General features: G+C 38.5%; 1 long non-coding RNA gene across 1 annotated transcript; it reads left to right on the top strand.

Annotated features, from left to right (window-relative positions):
• Window positions 1–1,370: 1,370 nt before the first annotated feature.
• On the top strand, window positions 1,371–5,593 carry LOC147833561 (uncharacterized). The gene is made up of 5 exons (XR_015509020.1): window positions 1,371–1,574; window positions 1,826–2,364; window positions 3,422–3,463; window positions 4,051–5,028; window positions 5,081–5,593. It is a non-coding gene; the product is annotated as an uncharacterized LOC147833561 (long non-coding RNA).
• Window positions 5,594–19,722: the final 14,129 nt, after the last annotated feature.

Genomic DNA, 19,722 nt, shown 5'->3' with positions numbered 1-19,722 from the left:
GCTTTTACCAGATTATATTTATATGATAATTTTCCTATAAACCCATCTCTATCTAAGTAAGTGAGTGATTAAATGTTGAATGTGATTTTTCAACACTACTAAATTTAAACTTTATTTTTTTTACATGGTTTAATATTTTTTTGTTATTAAAATTGAAGTTCCTGTTTCAAAGCTTACAGATAGATGGCTAATTTGTATGTCATTGACACTTTTGGCACTTTTTTGGAGTATTTTCATAAGTTTTGTTTTTTCCTGTAAATGATTCAATAAATACCGTACCGTGACATTCATACCGAGGTATTACCGTACCGTGAAATTCTGATACCGTTACATCCCTAGTAATGAGTACAGTAAATGATCTAAATGTGTTTTTATGTATTTTATATTCTGGGTAAAGCATAAAACTAAAAAATGTTCATCCAATTAAATAGAGTCGGACCGTCATCTCCCTTAATTCCGATAGGGAGGTCAGACTGTCAGTCAGCAAAATGTAGATTCCGACTTTTGCGCATCTGTTCACGCAGATCCGCCATTAGTGCGTGCCCGTCTGCATCACAAACGCATGTGCTCCGAGGAAGCTGCGGGCCGCTCGCAGATGCCGAGTCGGAGCCGGAGGCGCCGAAGGACAGCCAACCTCAGGCCGATTACTGTACAGCCAGGCGCGGGTATAATTCGCCCTTAAAGCGGCCATGCGGTCACGAGACGGACCGGAAGAAATCAAATGCTGAATTGAAACTTTTAAAAACCTGAATCAATATTGGAGTTACTTTAGCACACTGGAGGAAGGACGACACCATGGCTGAAGTATTACTGTTAGACAGGTAATGTTCTGTTTTAAAACTATTTTATGTTAGATTGGGTTTTGTTATAAATGACTTGTATGCACAGACGTTGTTCAGCCACTGAAATCTCTCAGTGAAATATTGATGTGATTATTTTCAGTTTCATAAGGTTCTTTGACAGCATCTATAATGTAGATTTATATTCAGTTTAACAACAAAACACCAGTAAATAGCGCTATTCCGCCTAGCCTGTTTTATTGAGCTGAAGTTGCTTTTAAATTCACATTGGGTCATTTTTGAACAATGATAGCCTTCCTATACTGTTTACCGCTACTCTGAATATTCGCTCTGAAATAGCATGTAAGTGTGGCAAAGTATTTCATGTAATTCCTGCACGGCGCTGGCACTAACTAACTGGCGAATTTCAGGGGGTGTGGCTTTGAATCACAGTCCCTCCCCGCTGTCCAAAGATAATATGCTAAGCGGTTAGCATTTTGGCAGATCACCTACTGCACCTTTAGTAGTAACTTTTTTCCAGGTGAAAATGCTGTCCCAGTCTGCCCCTGCTTTGCACTGTAGTAGGATTTGCTAAGCAGTTAAATAAATATGGGCTTATTCTTTTCCGGGCTTATAAACTTTACATCGCTACTGCTCAATCAATTACCTTCCCCCCTACTTCAGTGTTAATTTCAACATGTTAATTTTATATAAATAATGATCAGTGTTAAATTAAACACTTGGGGGTTTGCTGTGTGATTAACTCTGTACTGTATATTCATGCACTGTATGCATGTCCTTGTGACAAACAATTCAACATGCTAAAACATGTTCAAACTGAACATGTTTATCGAACAACTTCTTTAGCGTTCATGTTGAAAGCCTTGTCTTCAGATTCAACATTAAACAAAAAGCGTCTGTTTAAATGCAGCAGATGTTGTACATGATTGGAAAAAAGAAACGATGAGGGCAGCAGATAAATGACAAGAGGATAATAAAAGACTCGATGTATCACAGCAGTGTTTTACAGAGGGAGTCTTTTACAGGTCAATATTCTCAATATAAGTTCAAGCTACTGAACAACATATGGAGAAGCCATTCAGTCTTTAATGTACCTCATTGCAGTTTTGCATGGTTGCGTCCATTAAAAAGAGAAGGGAAACAGAGGAGTAAAGCGATGCTGTGACTCCGGGTCACTTTTGGAGTCTGAAATGGCATCTTTATGAGCTGAATCTGTTGTTTATGAGGCCGACAGTGTGCTGATTCAGCGAATCCTGCTGGTTCCACCAGTGTTGAGGTGTTTTATTAACACCCTCAGGGTGAGCTCTTCTAAGTGCAGGCCAGGATTATTCTCAGGTCTGCCAGAGACTCTTAACTGCTGCATTTGAGGAAGATACTTATAAAAGCCTGCAAAGTAAGCACACATTTGACAGTTCATTTATATACAGCAGTGTACTGATTGATTAATGGCACAGAATGGAGGATATATCCAACTCTCATTGACTGCTATAAGTTCGCCTGTGGGGTTTAAAATTGACAAATACAAATATGATTAATGACATAGAAAGCCAAACTCTGAGATAAAGTGCCCTATCATACACCCAGCGCAATGTGGCGCAAGGCGCAGCGCAATAGTCTTTTACTACTTTTAGCTCGGCGCAAGGGTCATTTTGAGGTGTTGCGCCACGCTGTTTAAATAGCAAATGCATTTGCGCTCAAATGTGCGCCATTAGGCATTTTGGTCTAAACAAGCAGGCGTGTTTTAGCGTGTTGCTATTTTGAGAAACTGTAAACAGTCTGTTCTTTAGACCAGAACAAAGTCGGTTTATTGTCAGGCGCAATGTGCTTACACACTACACACAAGATGCATTAGGCAAATATCTTTACATATGAAAAAGATGTAATATATTAAGGATAGATATAGGATATAAATATAAATGATTAAAATATTACAAAACATATTAACTTCTAGCCTACATGAATTTAAAAACCATTGTCTTCGTACTTTCTTCATCTCGAGAGGCTTTTTCAGTTTATTCAATTTGCTTTTGTATAATGTTATTATTATTATTAGCAGTATTATTTATTATATGGATATTTATATTTGTTTTATTAAAAAAAAGCTTAGATTTGTCCACTTGTCAGGTTTAAGACCATATGGGGCATAGCAGGTGTATTTGGAAATAACTCAGTATTTTGACCACACTTTGTTATTATTGTTCATTTATTCGTTTGCTGGAAATTAGAACTGAATTTAAAAATTATTTTGAAACAAATCTTTGCACTTAACAAACGAAATTAATTATTTATAGGCTAATTGATGTCTTTGCGGTAAGGTTTCCCTATCCACGAGAGCAAAAGCGAAAGTGAACTTACTTTATGTCATGTCAATAGCAATGCGCTTATGGCGTGACGCAGCTGGCTCTTAAAGGCAATGGGAGATGAGACTCTAATTGGTTTATTCTCAAAACACACCTATAACTCATTAAGAAAATAAACTCAACCCTTTTAGACCATGCGCCATGGCGCAAAGCGGATTTTCCCGTCCTTATGTCAGCAAAAATGCATTTTGACACGCCCTGAAAGTATTTGCGCCCTGCGTTTTGTGCTCTGTGCATGGACCGTCAAAATAGAGCCCGAAGACTTTGTTCTCTTTAAGTGTGATGGTTTTTCTCACTTGATCGGTGTCTGTTTTAAAACAAAATGTCTGCAATGTTAGCTTAAGTCCACTATTGTATTAATTATGATTATTATATTTTGTAATTGATAAACCTCTAAATGTTTACAATTTAAAGGTTTATATGTTACAATGTGTTTCCACTGGCATATAGCAAGCGCAGTGTATCATTTTCAAATCATTTGTAATGAAGTTAAGTTTCTGAGCTAACGCAGTGCACTGTGGGATTGAAACTTGCATGGAGAAGGCATTGAGAGCATCAGAAAGATTGGGGGGTTGACCATGCAAATGTCAAAGAAAAAAATTATGTGACAACCTGTGTTTGGGGTAATGTGTTAAAAGTAATGCATGTTACGTGATAATATTACTTTACCAAAGCAACAAGTATTGCATTACTTTTAAATGTAATTATTGTTATTTTAGTTACTTTTAAAAAAATGTAACACGAGTTACTTTTTACCTAGCTTAATTGGCTTTTTTTTTAAATGTATTGCGGAATAAAAATACCTTAGACAGGTTGAATCACATAGTCAATGAGAGAGCTCGCCGCGAGCAAGTGTGCCATCGGTGTGGGATCGGCTGTAAGATCGCAAGCTGGGGGCTGGCTGTAGCATGTTAATGAACGACTCTTGAGCCCAAATAAAAAAACGTATTAACTTGCAATAAAATGTCCCGAAAAATGGTTTTGGTCAGTTAAATCACTGGTTATCCAGCTGATATAGGTGCAGATCTTCATTTTTGTAAATATTATGTTTTTACCCAGTAATTTAACGCTATAAAAATGGGGCATGTCATCGTGATTGACATTTGACATTCGTTTCTCTAAACAAAGTTTCACAAACTAATTTCGAGAGGAGCATGTGATATGATTGACTGCAGTTGGCCACCCATCTACATTCATTAGTTAGCCAATCAGATTAATCCAAACTCACTATAAGTAGCCTAGCTTGAACTTCTCCCTTATCTTCGTTTTACTCTTGAAACAGACCGTCGGAGCTTTGGGAGGGGATTGAAGTGTCGATTTTATTTGAAAACTCCTAATAAACATTAAAACGAAATGTAAATTCCTCTTTGCCAGATATTAAGGCATCGAATAAACCAAATGAATACAAGAGGAAAAAATGATAAACAATATACAAGCGATGTTGCAGCAACTGACAGACATCAGTTGATGTATTAATGCTGCTAAGTTTATTGTACAAACTGACGAGGATTATTTTATATAGTGCAGAGATGGGATGTGTAAATGTCCTGTTGATATTTGGAAATCTTGCTGTATTTATCTTTTAAACGCATGATATTTCTCGCATGTTAAATAGTTATCTACGGTGTGTATATTTTGGGTCCTGTTGATTGTTAATTAAACCTAAAAACCTTTCTAAAAAGTATGTGTTCATATGTTATTGTTCATATTTTACAAGTGATATTTTAACAGCTAACATCACACAGTTTTTAAATCTTATATTATTACGTGTTTTTAAATGTAAGTGCTCATATTTATTTAGCGAGCTTTAGTTATAGTGCAGATACGGGCGATCAAATGAGAAGTTCGGGGGACGTGGTTGATTTGTTGTACTCTACAAGCGTTTGGTTGGAAGTTTGAATCTGTGGCTTCATCTGCTAGTCTCTTCTGCGCATGCTCAGGCTCCAATTTCAGCAGTTTTTTGCGACAGTTTGTGCTCGTCATGAGGCGTTTTGCCTTAAAAAGCGTTAAGTATGAAAAGGTGCTGTCGTGTCGTCCATATTTTTAGCTGCAAGGGAACAGACATTCAGCTCGCACTCATCATCATCATCAGGTCTCTTATTTTTCACAGCAGATGAGTCAGTGTACTGTTATAGTAACTGAATAACTCAAGATATTGGCTTCTTTTGAGTCAGAGGGGGTATCTGGTATGTTAGTACTGAAGACGCAAACTGTTTCATGATAACTCATTTAATGAACTAGTTCGACCGGTTCACTTAGAAGATGCAGTTTAAAACAAATGATTAATTCGCAAATTGCCCGTCATAACTGGAGAGACAGTCAGAAACAGAAACAATGGCAGGCCGGAGACATACATTTTTTCAATGGATTCTTGTTATTTTTAACTCGAAGAAAAGAAGCGGATTGTCGTTAAGTGTAGATTAGACTCTTTGCAAAAAACACGACATTGAAAAAAAAACAACTAACAAAAGTGGATGCAAAGCACTACACCCGCACCCCACCTCCAGCTAAACAACACGATTGATATTAGTTCACATTCTCCAGGTAAAACAATTAATTAATTAATTCATTTTCTTTTCGACTTAGTCCCTTTATTAATCTGGGGTCGCGCTAACCACTGCACCACCACGCCGCCACCTTGCATTATTATGTCTTTTTAATTGTTGTGATTGCCAGTGGTGTTGTCTCCTCTAGCGATTACTTCCTGTAGTTTGTTGCAATCGCCAGCAGGGATTTTTCTAGATTACTGTTAAATGAACTATAACTCCCCGCACCCATCAACTCCTACATCAGCCGAGAATAGTCCAGACGCTCACACACAGTCACAGCTGCTGCTCATCTACACTGATTACAAGGATTATAAATACAACTCACCTTCATACATACATTGCTGAGTCTTGTTTCTCTAATGAACATTGCGAAGCGGTTTCCCTGGTTTGTTTTCCTGTGTTTTTCAATCCTAGCCTTGTTCCTCGTTCTGATTCATTGCTGTCTAGTCTGACCTCTCGCCTGTATTTTGAGCACAATTATTGAATTGCCCTTGGGTTAATGTTTTGCTCCTGTTTTTGACCTCTGCCTTTACAACCTCGAATAATAAACTGCATTTGGATTCGCAAGTCTGTTCTCAGCATCAGCTTCATGACATTAATCTTGAAGTTTTTTTTATTATTTTTACTTGGCCCTAATTCATTTATTATTATTATTATTGCTTGGCCCTAATCCTCTTCCATAATTCACCGAGTCTGAGCTTCTTTACTCTGTTGAATACAAAAGATATTTTGAAGAAACCTGAAAACAACTATTGACTTCCTTAGGGTTTGTTTCTCCTACTATGGATGTTTTTGGTTACAAATCTTCTTTTGTGTTCGACAGAATAAAGAAACTCATAAAGGTTTAAAGCCGCCAGGGGGTCTGTAAATAGTGAGTGCTTTTTCATTTTTGGGTGAACTATCCCATTAAATCGAACAAAAGGACTCACGGCAATGGACATTTCAGAGTTGGCTTGGATCCTGAAGTGCAGAGGGAATTTATAAATGTTCAATATCTACATCCAAAAAACCTTCTGCAGTGATGAGCACAGAGATATTAGCATTTCAGCATGTCACCTTGGGATAATTTGATTGGTGCAGTACAGCAGCCCGAAGAAGCGGTGTCATTTGTCAAAACCACCACACTGTAAACACATCCACCATTGCCCTGTCTAATTCAATACTCTGCCAGGCGCTCATTTAGATGTGAAAACTATTTTTCACTTTTTATACTGAGTTTGTGTTAGGGCATCAGCATTTTGTAATTACATGCTTTTTTAATAAAGGATTTTCTGAAACTTGAAAGCTTGCTGTACTGGCGGGACGGTGGCTGCTGGTTAGCAGTGGTCATGGATACACTAGATATCGCATACAGAGCCTGGGCATGCGTCAATACCACCTCCATGTTTGTACAGTGCTCCCAGGACAAAAGCAATTCAACCGCACTTAGTAAGGGTGTCACGATCCTCCAAATTCTCGATTCGATTACATTTTCGATTCTGAAGGCACGATTCGATTTTCGATTATGGATAATTAATTAATTAATGACCAATTAATTATTTGTAGCCTACCGTTTAAACTACCTGACCTGCATGGTCTTTGTTTTACCCATAAACAAATCATACAGTAAATGAATAAAGGCAAGTTACACACATAATTACCACCTGTCAATCACTTTTTCTGCGGGACTCGTGAATAGGCAGTGATCTGTGTCGTTATAATGGCGTCGGTAAAAAAAGAGGCACAACCAACAGGAACCAGCCAACAGTATCTGAGGTGTTCACTAAAATGACTAAGTTCAAGTGAGTGAAAGATTGAAGCAGTCCTCTGACTGCCTGGACCTGCTGTCTGGAGCGCATGGCTGTGTGCGTCTGTGTCTGTGTGGTCACGTGATGTGCATTTTCAGAGGTAGTGAGGAAGGAGGGCTGCTCAGAAATGCCACACGCCACTGTGGATGTCAAATCGTTGTCGTTCTAAAATGCCATTTAAAAACAAAGACAGTGTAAACAGGGCCTGAGTGTGTACTTTTCGCGAGCGGATCTGCAACGGGGGCGGGCGGAGGATCGCGATGCCGGTGTTGTCTATCGGACAAACCGTACATAATACGTACATAGCAGAGCTTGCAAAACTGTGTTTTTTTTGTCAACAACACGAACGTTGTCAACATAACTCACTGGAAATCCAAAATGCTTACACATCGGCGACAGGTCTCCTGCTTCTGCAGTTTAACAAGCGTGTTTTTTCCCGCTTGGCAAGCCAAGGTGACGTGACATGGGGGCGTGGCAGCATCGACAATTCTATTTTTTGATTCGATAATCGAAATTGAGCATAAATTTTATAAATAATAAATTAAAAATCTAAATCGTGACAAACCTAGCACTAGGCACAATTCCAATTCTACCCGTTAGCCCTTACCCCTACCTCTCGTTTTGCGCGTTCACGCCAAGGGGTAGGGGTGTCCCAATTCTCTTTAGCTTGAAGGCGTAGGGCTAAGGGGAAGGGTACGAATTCTGTGTAGTTATATGAAACACTGTCGCTCACATTTCTTCTGCTTATTCCCTGCTTTATCAGGTGTCGCCACAGTGGAAAGAATCGCAAGTTACTATGGCAATTGTTTTACTGGTGGATACCCTTCCGGCGACAACCAAAACAACCACACTCTCACATTCACACACTATAACCAATTTACTGTACCCAATTCACCTATACTGCATGTCTTTGAACTGTAGGGGAAACCAATACAGACTAGTGTTAGAAAGTTTGGATCATTTTACCGACTCAGACCTTGGAGTCTCGTTTTTCAAGGCATTCTGTTCATTTTGTTCAATTTGCCAAAATTGAGTTGTTTCCAAACTCATCTACAACTACACCAAACGTTGATCACGCTACAAATAAGTCAAATCTAGAATGCTTTAAGAAAGAGAAAATAATAATTTATTGTTTACCTGGTCTTTTGTCTATGATCATGTCAGCTCACCTCTTCTGACAGGTCTTCAAATTTGAGTGGTTAATTCACGTCACACAGACTAGTGGTTCTTAAAGTAGGGGTCGGGACCCCCCGAGGGTGTCACCTGGTGATTTTCAAAAATCAATTTATTTTTATTAAACCATAAGAGTTACCATATTTTATCTACAACCTACTGAAAAGAAGAAAATAGTCATTTATAGTTACTATATATACTGTTTATACTTACTAGAATAGCTTATAGTTACAAGTTCTATTGGATTGTGACCCCTGGGGTAATTACATTATATTAAAGACACAGCAATAGTGTCAGATGCAGCAGATGGATTTTATAGCAACAAGTTTAACTTTCTGGCACATTTACAGCACTGACATGCATTCAAAAAATGCAACGAAGAATAGACTTGGGTCAATTGGTGTGTGTGCGCACCATTGCATGCAAGGTTTCTGTATTTATAATAACCTCAGAAGATACTGGGGGTCACGAGTCACTGGCATTGTTATTTTGGGGGTCGCAGGCTGAAAAGTTTGGGAACCCCTGACATAGACAGTCCCATATAAGCTTAACCAATGCACACAGTCTGAGCTGAAAGGAGCCATGATTAGTTCATTATTCGAGTTTGCTGGTTTTAAAGCATTTCAAGACAGATTACTGTCATCCAAAGACTTAAGAAATGAATGGGTCAAATCTAATTCCGGCTTTAAATGCATATGATTGGCTACAGTCTTTCACATGATGAACGAATGACTCAAACCGAGGACTCGCCACATAAACGGATCAATTCTATATGCAGCTGTAAATGCATATGATTGGCTACTTTCTTTCACGTGATGAACGAACCACTCAAACCAGATAGAGGACTTGAAAAAGGAACTAATCTTTTACTCCACCTGCACAAATGTGTGCATGTGCAAATGAACTAATTACACCCTGAGAGGACTCATCATTCTCGAGTCATACAAAAGATTCGTTCATAATGAACAAATCATTCAAGAACCATCCATCTCTAACACAGACAGAAGGAGAACTTGCAAACTCCACACAAAAAATGCATTCTGGTCCAGCTGGGACTCAAACCAGTGGCATTCTTAAGGCTGATTTATACTTCTGCGTCATACGCCGGCGTAGACGCATAGCCCTTCTCCGTGGCCGTCGGGGTCACTGACGTGCACCTCTCAAAAAAAGTAACTACACGTCGCAACAACGCGTAGCGCAAGCTCTGTGATTGGTTGGCTTGGTAGCGCTGACGAGTCTGGGCGAGACCGAGAGCCACGCGAGCGGCGCTAGCCCAATGGAGAGATTGTTTACCAGTGTGGAGTCCCGTGAAGGAGCTCCGGATGGAAAGTTTTGTTTTGTGTTTACCTCATAGTTAAAGTTCTTGCACGTCCGCCGGTTCCTGCCTCAAAATGAGCTAGTTTCAGCCACTTGTACATCCAGGAAGTGTTTAGGAAAAGCAAAACAGCAGCAAAGAAACTCGACACAGAGAAACATTTACACCTCACTGCCAACTAGCTTTTCGGAAGTGTTAATGCAGACCAACAGAGACAGCGCGCAGAAGTATAAATGCACAGCTACGCGCGTTGCATGTGCCGTGGGTTACGCTGGTCACTTGACGCAGAAGTATAAACTAGGCTTAACTGTGAGCCAACCATTACTAAGCCACTGTGCTGCTACGTGGAACACACACACATAAAGCGTTCATTTTAGAAGGAAAAATACTACAACAAAACTTTCTTTTCTTGTCAAAGACTGACAACAAGAGCTTATACGGATGGCCACAGTGTTACCCCTTTCCGAATAAAAACACAAAGTAAAATCCCGCCTCAAAGACCCGCCATCCATCTAATCCCCTGTTAAGCTTCTGAAAGCAGGTCAACCCCTCAGACTTGTTACCCAACAGCCAAATCCTTGCAGGAGTTTTGAAGCCTTTATCACCGCTGTCTCAGGAAGCTTCATTCACAGCTGTCTGGGACTCAGTCTGCTTCACATTTGGCTCAAAATTTGTCCTCTCGATGTGCCAGTTTTTCATGAGCAATGGCCTGCCAACAGGAGAGCATTCGAATCAATCCCAGCCTCTGACTTCTCCCCGAAGGCTGGGGAAAAGAATATTATCTCTCCGTCTGTCCGGGGAGATGTCACATTGTCTACGATGGTCGTGGTTATTAGAAGAGAATGATGGAAGGCTGGCGCAGAGTGAATTAAGTTTTAAAGTGGCCCGTGAGCTGTAGGCTGTGCGCATTCCAAACTTAACACTGTCTGGGAGAGCGATGGAGGATAGCCAAGGCTCGGTGCTGTAACACAATAGAATTTTCAGTGTGGATTTAATTGGGTTTATTACTGCAGATTCTTCTCAAGGAAGTTTCATGCAAGCAAGCAGTGAGTTATGGCGTATTTTACTAAACCTTCAGCACTCGTCTCTTTTCCAATGTTATCTGCCCATTATTCCAGAAAAGCGTACTTAGGAACGAAAAGAAGAATTCACCTGTCAGGAATATGCCTGGGTTACATCTAACACGAAAATTAAACATATAGGTGGGGTTTTAAATACGTTTGCATTAACTTACATAAACTCAGTGTATCAAAGAAAATATTTATTTATTATCAGTATTATAATATTTATCTGGTTATATAATGGTTGACGTAAGATTTACTGAACAGCATCAATAAACTCTTGCCTTACCTGACAGACATTTACATGCTATGATGGAAAATTATGTGCATAAATTACTAACAGCTATAACATCATTTCAAGTTTTTGAGTGCCATTGGCATACAGCTCTGGAAAAAGAAGAGGCCACTTTAAAGTTGTTATCACTTCTTTGGTTCTCATTTGTACCTTGAGTGATGAATTTTCAAGTAAAAATATACACTCGCTGGCTACTTTATTAGGTACACTGGTAACACTTTATAATAAATACACACTATAAATCATTTATTAGCAATAGCAAATAGTGATATCATTATCCGTTAAGCATTAACTCTACATTAATAAGCGTTGGTAAGCAGTTTACAACTGCAGCTACAAATGCTCTATTCTTGACTTAAAACCACATTTAAAATGTGCTTAATAATTGTATTTTCATACTTAGTAAATGATTATTTTTTTATTACTAAATTAAGTATTGCATTATTTACAAACAAGTTGTATTTAAGAGTAGTTGAGGGTTTTTAGGATCATTCAGAATGAGTTAGTAAAGGATTAATAAACTATTGAAATTAACGTTTATATGTCTTATTATTCAGGCATATATTAATGGTTACTATGTATGTTAATAAATGTTTTATTAACTCAACTTCACCTAGTTTTTTGACCTTATCCAAAGTGAGGACTATTCATGCTTTATAAATCCCTTATAAATGACAAATAAAGACTCAGTTAAATTCTAAACAGGAAAAATGACATTATTCATTCCTATTCAATTAAAGACGCACAAATGAAACTGTACTTTATTGCATTGTTTAATTAATATATTGTTGTTTTATCCAGTTTTGTTGTATTTTGACACTCCTGTTATTCAGCTATGTTTAAACTTTACAGTAATTTTACATTTTAGAAAAGATTGCATAGATTATAGTTCATTTGATTCTGAGCCTTTATTTGTCATTTATAAGGGATTTATAAAGCATGAATAGTCCTCACTTTAGATTAGGTCACAAAACTGCATGAAGTTGAATTAGTAAAGCATTTATTAACATATTAGTTGACTATTAATATATGCCTGAATAATAAGACATATAAACGTTGATTTCAATAGTTTATTAATCATTTACTAACTCATTCTGAATGATCCTAAAAACCCTCAACTACTCTTAAATACAAACGGTTTGTAAATAATGCAATACTTAATTTAGTAATGAAAAATTAATCATTTACTAAGTATAAAAATACAATTATTAAGCACATTTTAAATGTGGTTTTAAGTCAAGAATAGAGCATTTGTAACTGCAGTTATAAACTGCTTACTAACGTTTATTAATGTAGAGATAATGCTTAACAGATAATGAATTCACTATTTACTAATACTTAATAAATGATTTATAGTGTGTATTTATTATAAAGTGTTACCGGTACGCCTTACTAGTACCAGGTTGGACCCCATTTTGCCTTCAGAACTGCCTTAATCTGTCATGACAGATTCAGATCCAAGTACTGGAAATATTCCTCAGAAATTTTGGTTCATATTGACATGAAAGCATCAAGTAGTAGGTACAGATTTGTGGGCTGCACATCCATGATATAAATCTCTCATTCTACCACATCCCAAAGGTGCTCTATTGGAATGAGGTCTGGTGATTGTGGAGGTCATTTGAGTACAGTGAACTCATTGCCATGTTCAAGAAACCAGTCTGAGATGATTCACGCTTTGTTGCGTTATCCTGCTGGAAGCAGCTATCAGAAGATGGGTACACTGTGGTCATAAAGATATGGACATGTTCAGCAAGAATACTCAAGTAAGCTGCGGCATTGACACGATGTTCAATTAGTACTAATGGATGTTACAGGAAAATATTGCCCACACCGTTACTCCACCACCAGCAGCCTGAACAGTTGATACTAGGCAGAATGGATTCATGCTTTCATGTTGTTGACGCCAAATTCTGACCCTACCATCTCCAGACTCCAGACCAGAAAAAAATCAGACCAGGCAACGTTTCTCCAATCTTCTATTGTCCAATTTTGGAAGCCTGCGCAAGTTGTAGCCTCAGTTTCCTGTTCTTAGCTGACAGGAGTGGTGTGGTCTTCTGCTAATTTACCCCATCCGCCACAAGGTTCGATGTGTTGTGCGTTGAGATGCTATTTTGCATACCTTGGTTGTAACGAGTGGTTATTTGAGTAACTGTTGCCTTTCTATTGGCTCGGACCAGTTTGTGCCCACAGAACTGTGACTCACTGGATATTTTTTCTTTTTTGGACCATTCTCTGTAAACCCTAGAGATGGTTGTGCGTGAAAATCCCAGCAGATCAGCAGTTTCTGAAATACTCAGACCAGCCCTTCTGGTACCAACAACCAGCGTTCAAAAAACGCTTAAATCACCTTTATTCCCTATTCAGATGCTTGGTTTGCATAAACAAACATTTTACTTAAAACATGTAGCCTGCCTATAAATGGTAAATCCAGAGAAACTATAATTACACATATTAAAATATAAGTTTGGAATTTGCAATGACATATAAACATTTTTGGTAACGCTGTATTTTCATGGTCCAATTGAGTATTAGTAGACTGCTTAATATCTGTTGATACTGCTCCTTCAACAGACATTTAACTGACTATAGGTAACTTTGCAAGTACATGTCAACTTACACTAACCCCAACCTAATAGTCTACTTATAAACTAATGAGGATTAGTTGGCATGTAGATGCAATGTAACGTCAAATTCAGACCATCAAATTACCACTTTTAGACACACACTCATGAACTCCCCTTTCCTTGTTCCCTCGGGGAAATCCCCAGTGCCTTTTTGAAGTGCGTTCCACTTCTAGTCAATAAGGTAAGCTTTCATGGACATACCTTTAATCCCTCGATTTTGACAGAGGGAGCGAGTCTGCTTCATACAGGTATGTCCACTCCAGCGCCTATATGTCCCAGAATGCAATGTGATTGTTACATCGCAACAGTGTAGTTCCCTTGTGCTCATGGGTTTAGAACATTCTATTTAAACCCATTCAGATCTTCAGCCAGTAGTAAACACTTGATGTAATCAATGGCGTACATCTGGGGGACCGAGATGAAGGGAAGTTAACGAGTGAAGGGCATAAAAAGTTGGATTGGAGTACATCCCTTGTTGTGTGTTGGTAGCAAAAGCATACAGACTGAAACATTTGAGTGGACTAAAAAAAATGACAGCAATTTCCTTTCTTGACTCTCTCGCCCTACGTTTTCTGCTTCATCTCCGGGTTTTCAATTTCCTGCTGACTGCTGAAGGACGCTCTGCTCTGAGCGGTCCCGGAGCAAGAGAAAACACAAATGCTTCGGTTCTCAAAAACTTACTTCAAGCTGAATCACAAAACTCCTTCAAAAGCCCCTTTCACTCCTCAATGCTTAATACACAGAGACAGTGATGCAAACAGTGAGAAATCACTGTACAGTTATGCTAAACATTAACACTCTTGGAAAGCCTTTTTAGCCAATCAGATTAGAGGATTCTAAATTGATACATCAATATTCAAATGTTCTGAAGTGTCATTTTGTAATTGATCCCACATTTATTTAATTATCAATACAGTAAAAATCAATACAATCTCACAGCTATTTGTCCCTTTTTATTTTATTTAGTGGGTAATTCAAATTAATTTTAGTATGATTTGCTCATGCCTCAATGACAGTTGTGTTTAGGGATGGGGTTTGAAGGCACCCCTCCTTTAAAAAAAATTCTATAATTTGATGTACTGTAATGTGTATTTTTATACAGTGCATGACCATACACGTAAAGTGCTTTACAATCATGAGCGGGGTGTCTCTCCACACCACTACCAGTGTTCAGCGTCCTCTTGGATGATGCGACAGCAGCCGCAGGACAACGGGACCAGTAAACTCGCCCACACCAGCTATTGGTGGAGGGGAGGGACCGTGATAGAGCCAATTTAGTGGATGTGGATCATTGGGATGCCATGATTGGTAAGGGCTAAATGGGTTTGGTTCGGTTTGTCTTTTGAAATCGGAAAAGGCCATAAAAGCGTACCAAACCGAACCGTAACACTGAGTGGGAATGGGCCATTAGGTACAAATTTGTATCTTTTAAAAAGGTACCCACCCAAGTGACAGCTCACGTACCTTTATTTCTGAGAGTGTAGTTGGACGTGCAAAAACATTAAAATATTACAATGTTACATTTTTAAAACAAAATTTTAAATATAATTTATTTTTATAATGACAAAGGATAAGATTCTATATTGATCGAATGATAAAGAATTAGAATTGATTAACCAATTGATATGTTGGTGAATTAATATGAATTTATTAAACAGTGACCAATTGATTGATTCCTTAAACTTCTATCATTGGACTTTTACCAATTGTGCCATCTACAGTATCATTGATCTCATTGTGTTGCCATTTTCTCAAATCCACACATAGAAATCTCTATTAACTGACTGACACATATTACTTTCTTCAGCTTTCATTTGAAATATAAGACATGTTCTTTGTGAGTGCTCCACGGCTATATCTTCTTTTTTTCTTACTCTGTGATGTTGAGCTCCACTAGCAGGGGAATAAGAGTGTGGCTTGCTCCACTGAAGCAAAAGACTGGAATCTTTCTGTCTCTGGAGAGAAGGTTTGGGGCTAATAGGCCTAATCCTCGCTTAATCCATATACAACATGCTACAAATGCTGTTTGGATTCAACATACATGAAACCATAGGCTCAGTTTCAAATCCTAGTTGAGAGGTCTACCAAGATGGGAAAACAAAATTGGGATGCTTCTAAAATTATAAACAGTGTAGCTTTTTCTACTTACAGGGGATTTTATCTGTGTAGCAGCACAAAATCCAACATTGCTGTTTCTGTCGCATTGTATTGCTTTACAGATGAGTGAACTGACAGTTGAGTTCTGACATGGACTGGATGTGTAGAGAGCCAGGAGTTTTCCCAATGGACTGAATGGCTTGTCACAATCACATCTTTTACAGTTTGTATTATTTATGTTTTTAAAGGGGAGGCCAACTGACCCCGCCTATCTGATCTGCTTGTCCAGTCTGATTCAAACCCCTAGTGAATTGAGAGGTTAAAACATATAGGCTGAATAGAATTACAATTTTCCAGTTTTTATTTGACTCTCGGTGACAATGGCATAGATATACATTATTTGCATCATGTCTAACACAATTTTCATCCCTCCGCGGTTGCTTTGACCTGAAACACTGCCTATTTTAATCAATCCCGATGCAATTTACACTTTTAATTTTAACTCAGGTGTGACGGTCTTGCTTGGGCTGTCTTCTTACTGTACACTGTACAATGGAGACAGACAGCGCGTGTAAATAGTTGCTGGTTCAAAGAAAATGACCACCTCCACAGCAATGCTTCGTTAACTCTTGTTATGAGTTGTTTTAACAACTCATGCTTTGTTTTAACTTTATTTAAAACAGTTTTATATATATTTTTTATATGCCAATGAATTCTTTTTAACTTTGTGATCGTATAGTGTAAATTTTAACAGTCAGAATATGAAAAACATAACACACTTTGAATTTTACATGACAAATTAATGAATCACAATTCTTAATGTACAATCACTGAGTGTAACAGAGCAATACAATTCAACTCCAAAAGTAATGAAACTTCCCCATCTAGTGGAGACTTTTAGTAACTCGTTTTGAGTAAGAAGAAAAATAATTACAAACAATTAATTTATAACATTTAACACATACCTGTACAATGGAGACAGACAGCGCGTGTAAATAGTTGCTGGTTCAAAGAAAATGACCACCTCTATATGAAACACAAGACAAATTGATTTCAATCAGGCCTCGTTATATAAACACGTTATAAACTCAAAATTGAGCAGCACACTCGACGCCAAACACAACTCAACAGTGTCCCAACATATTCATTGAAACATTAAGTCACATTAAAGCTAATATTTATGTGTTTTAAACACTTATTAATGGTCATTTTCCACCCGGGAGAAACGTGCAACTTACCCACAGCAATGCTTCGTTAACTCTGCTGTGGGCGGTCTCTACTCCACGCACTTATTACATCACGCACACTCTAGAGGGCGCTGTCCCCATTTAGGCATTATTTAACACACTTATTTACTCCGTTACACAGGCAATAAAAGGCAGTTTTCAAAATGCTGTCTAAGCAAGGAGAAATTGGATGGAGATTAAAGTCAAATACCAAATTATACTTTCAGATGTCCTCTATAAGCCGAAAGGATAAAAGTCTCATTTAATTTTAGCGAGTGCATTTGTATGGAGATTTCATTTGAACAAAAAATATATATATATTTTTATTAAATATGAATGTTTAGCATTATGTATAAACTTTACCAAAGATTATAGAATCAGGAGACGTGTCACTCCTATAGTTTTTAAAAACGGATGAATTCAATTTTTAATATGGCCACTCTAGCAAAGGAAGTCCTGCCTTTTAGTAACCAAGCTTTGACCGGTATAGACCAAGCGGCAACCTCCCTCTCTCCCTCAGGAAGCCAATACGGAAGTAACTAAAACTGCAATTCATCTTAAATTCCGCTAGTCCTGGCCGCTCCTGGCTCCAAAATAGAGCAAATTTCAATTGAGCCCACTGTTAGAATGGCCAACTTTACAGCAGAAAAAAAGGTGTTTACAGCCTGCTACAAACAAATATTTTGGTTCATACAGCTAATATTACCCTTCATGACAACTGTGAGGGGGGTGAATTTTTTTTATAACTCATCCGTTTCCTTTATATTAAGTTATATTAAGTTTGCATAATTAAGGGCGTGGCCACTTGAGTGACAGCTTGGTCTCGTTGGTCGACGTCACGTCAACTCAGCTGAATCCTGCAGATTAGCCACTGAACTCGGCATATTTATCGTATTTCTGTGTTGTTTTATCTGGCTTTACACAGTTGACTGCCTTTTGGACTTGTTTCCTACAATTATTAAATGGCATGGCATGCTGAGTGCACTTAATTGTGCTCACAAACCATTCACGTGGCCTCCGTTTCCCATGTGAGTAAAGTTATATACTTATATACCATCTCTGTACATGTATTTGTTTTATTTAAGATCATTTATCATTTATATTTAGAGCTGTAATGCACTTCAGAATCTGACGAATTGATTAGCTGTAGGCACTAGAACAGTCATCTGAAGCGTTGTCATGCAGTGTTATGCTGGATTTCATCAATAGTCTTACATTAGCTAACACTATATCTGAAGTGTTTAGAAGTAATTTGTGTTTTCCTCCTGTTGAAAAACGTCATAAGAACAATGTTTAGTGGCTCTGTGTATTACAGCAGTGTTCTTAAAAGTCTAAACACTTTATTGATATAGTGTACAACCAAGCACAAGTGGTCAGAATACAAACGAGTCACAGGTGATAAAGTATGAAGCGTTCTCCCAAAGTAAAGTGTGTCTGAACCAGGTCCAAGCAAAATGCCAGCAGGTGTCTGAATCTCTGCTCACTCTCTGCCTCTTTGCCCTTGTTTGGTATCCCGGCGTCAGTGTGATGACGTGCGAACAAAATGGCGACAGTCGGCCGCGTCTACTTGTGGCTTCTTTTGCGCTCTTTAGAAACCTATGGGTGACGTCACGGATACTACGTCCATTTTACAGTCTATGGTATAGACCAGGGGTGGCGAACCCGCGGCTCGCGAGCCGCTTGCGGCTCTTTTACTGCTCTTGTGCGGCTCAACCTCTCGCGCGATTTAACATACATTAACCAATTGACTAACGCCCCATTCACACGGGGCTTCTGCGTCTCTTTCTGCTTTTGTGCGGCTCAACCTCTTGCGCGATTTAACATATAATAACCAATTGACTAATGCCCCATTCACACGGGGCTTCACGTTGCTCGCTGCAGAAGCTGGGAGTAGCTCAACTTTTCAAGCGCTTACGGACGCGTTAGCCAATCAGATCGCTGTATGCAAATACACCTGCTAGAAAGTGGCCTATTGCTAACTGAATTTTATTTTCTGACGCTTCCATTCAGACACGCCTTCAGTCAAGGGTTGACACTGAAGCCCCGTTTGATTAGGGCGCAACACGAGTGACGTGCAGTTCGTTAATATCAATCGTCATGGCAGAGTCAGGAAAGCGTACAGCTAAGCGTAAATACGAAGATGAGGGCAGAACATTTTTATCTGAATGGGATTTTACACTGAAACTAGTGAAATCAAAGCATCGCTCTGTTCTTACTGACACACATGTGAAAGAGTTACTACGAGTAGCCACAACTGAATACGAGCCAGACCTGAAAAAGATTGTGGAAACCAAGGAATGTCAGGTGTCCCACTGAGTCAAGTAAAATGAGGTAGGCTAATTTAAATCCATGAAAACTATTGCGTTATATAATTAGGTGTATAAGTTATTGTGACAGATATACTGTTGTTTGCACATCTGTTGTGTGGCTCT

This window comes from Danio rerio, chromosome 15, assembly GCF_052040795.2.
Source record: "Danio rerio strain M-AB ecotype USA chromosome 15, GRCz13ab, whole genome shotgun sequence".
NCBI lineage: Eukaryota > Metazoa > Chordata > Actinopteri > Cypriniformes > Danionidae > Danio > Danio rerio.
The sequence above is the reverse complement of the archived record's forward strand: the minus strand, read 5'-3'. Positions and strand labels throughout refer to the sequence as shown.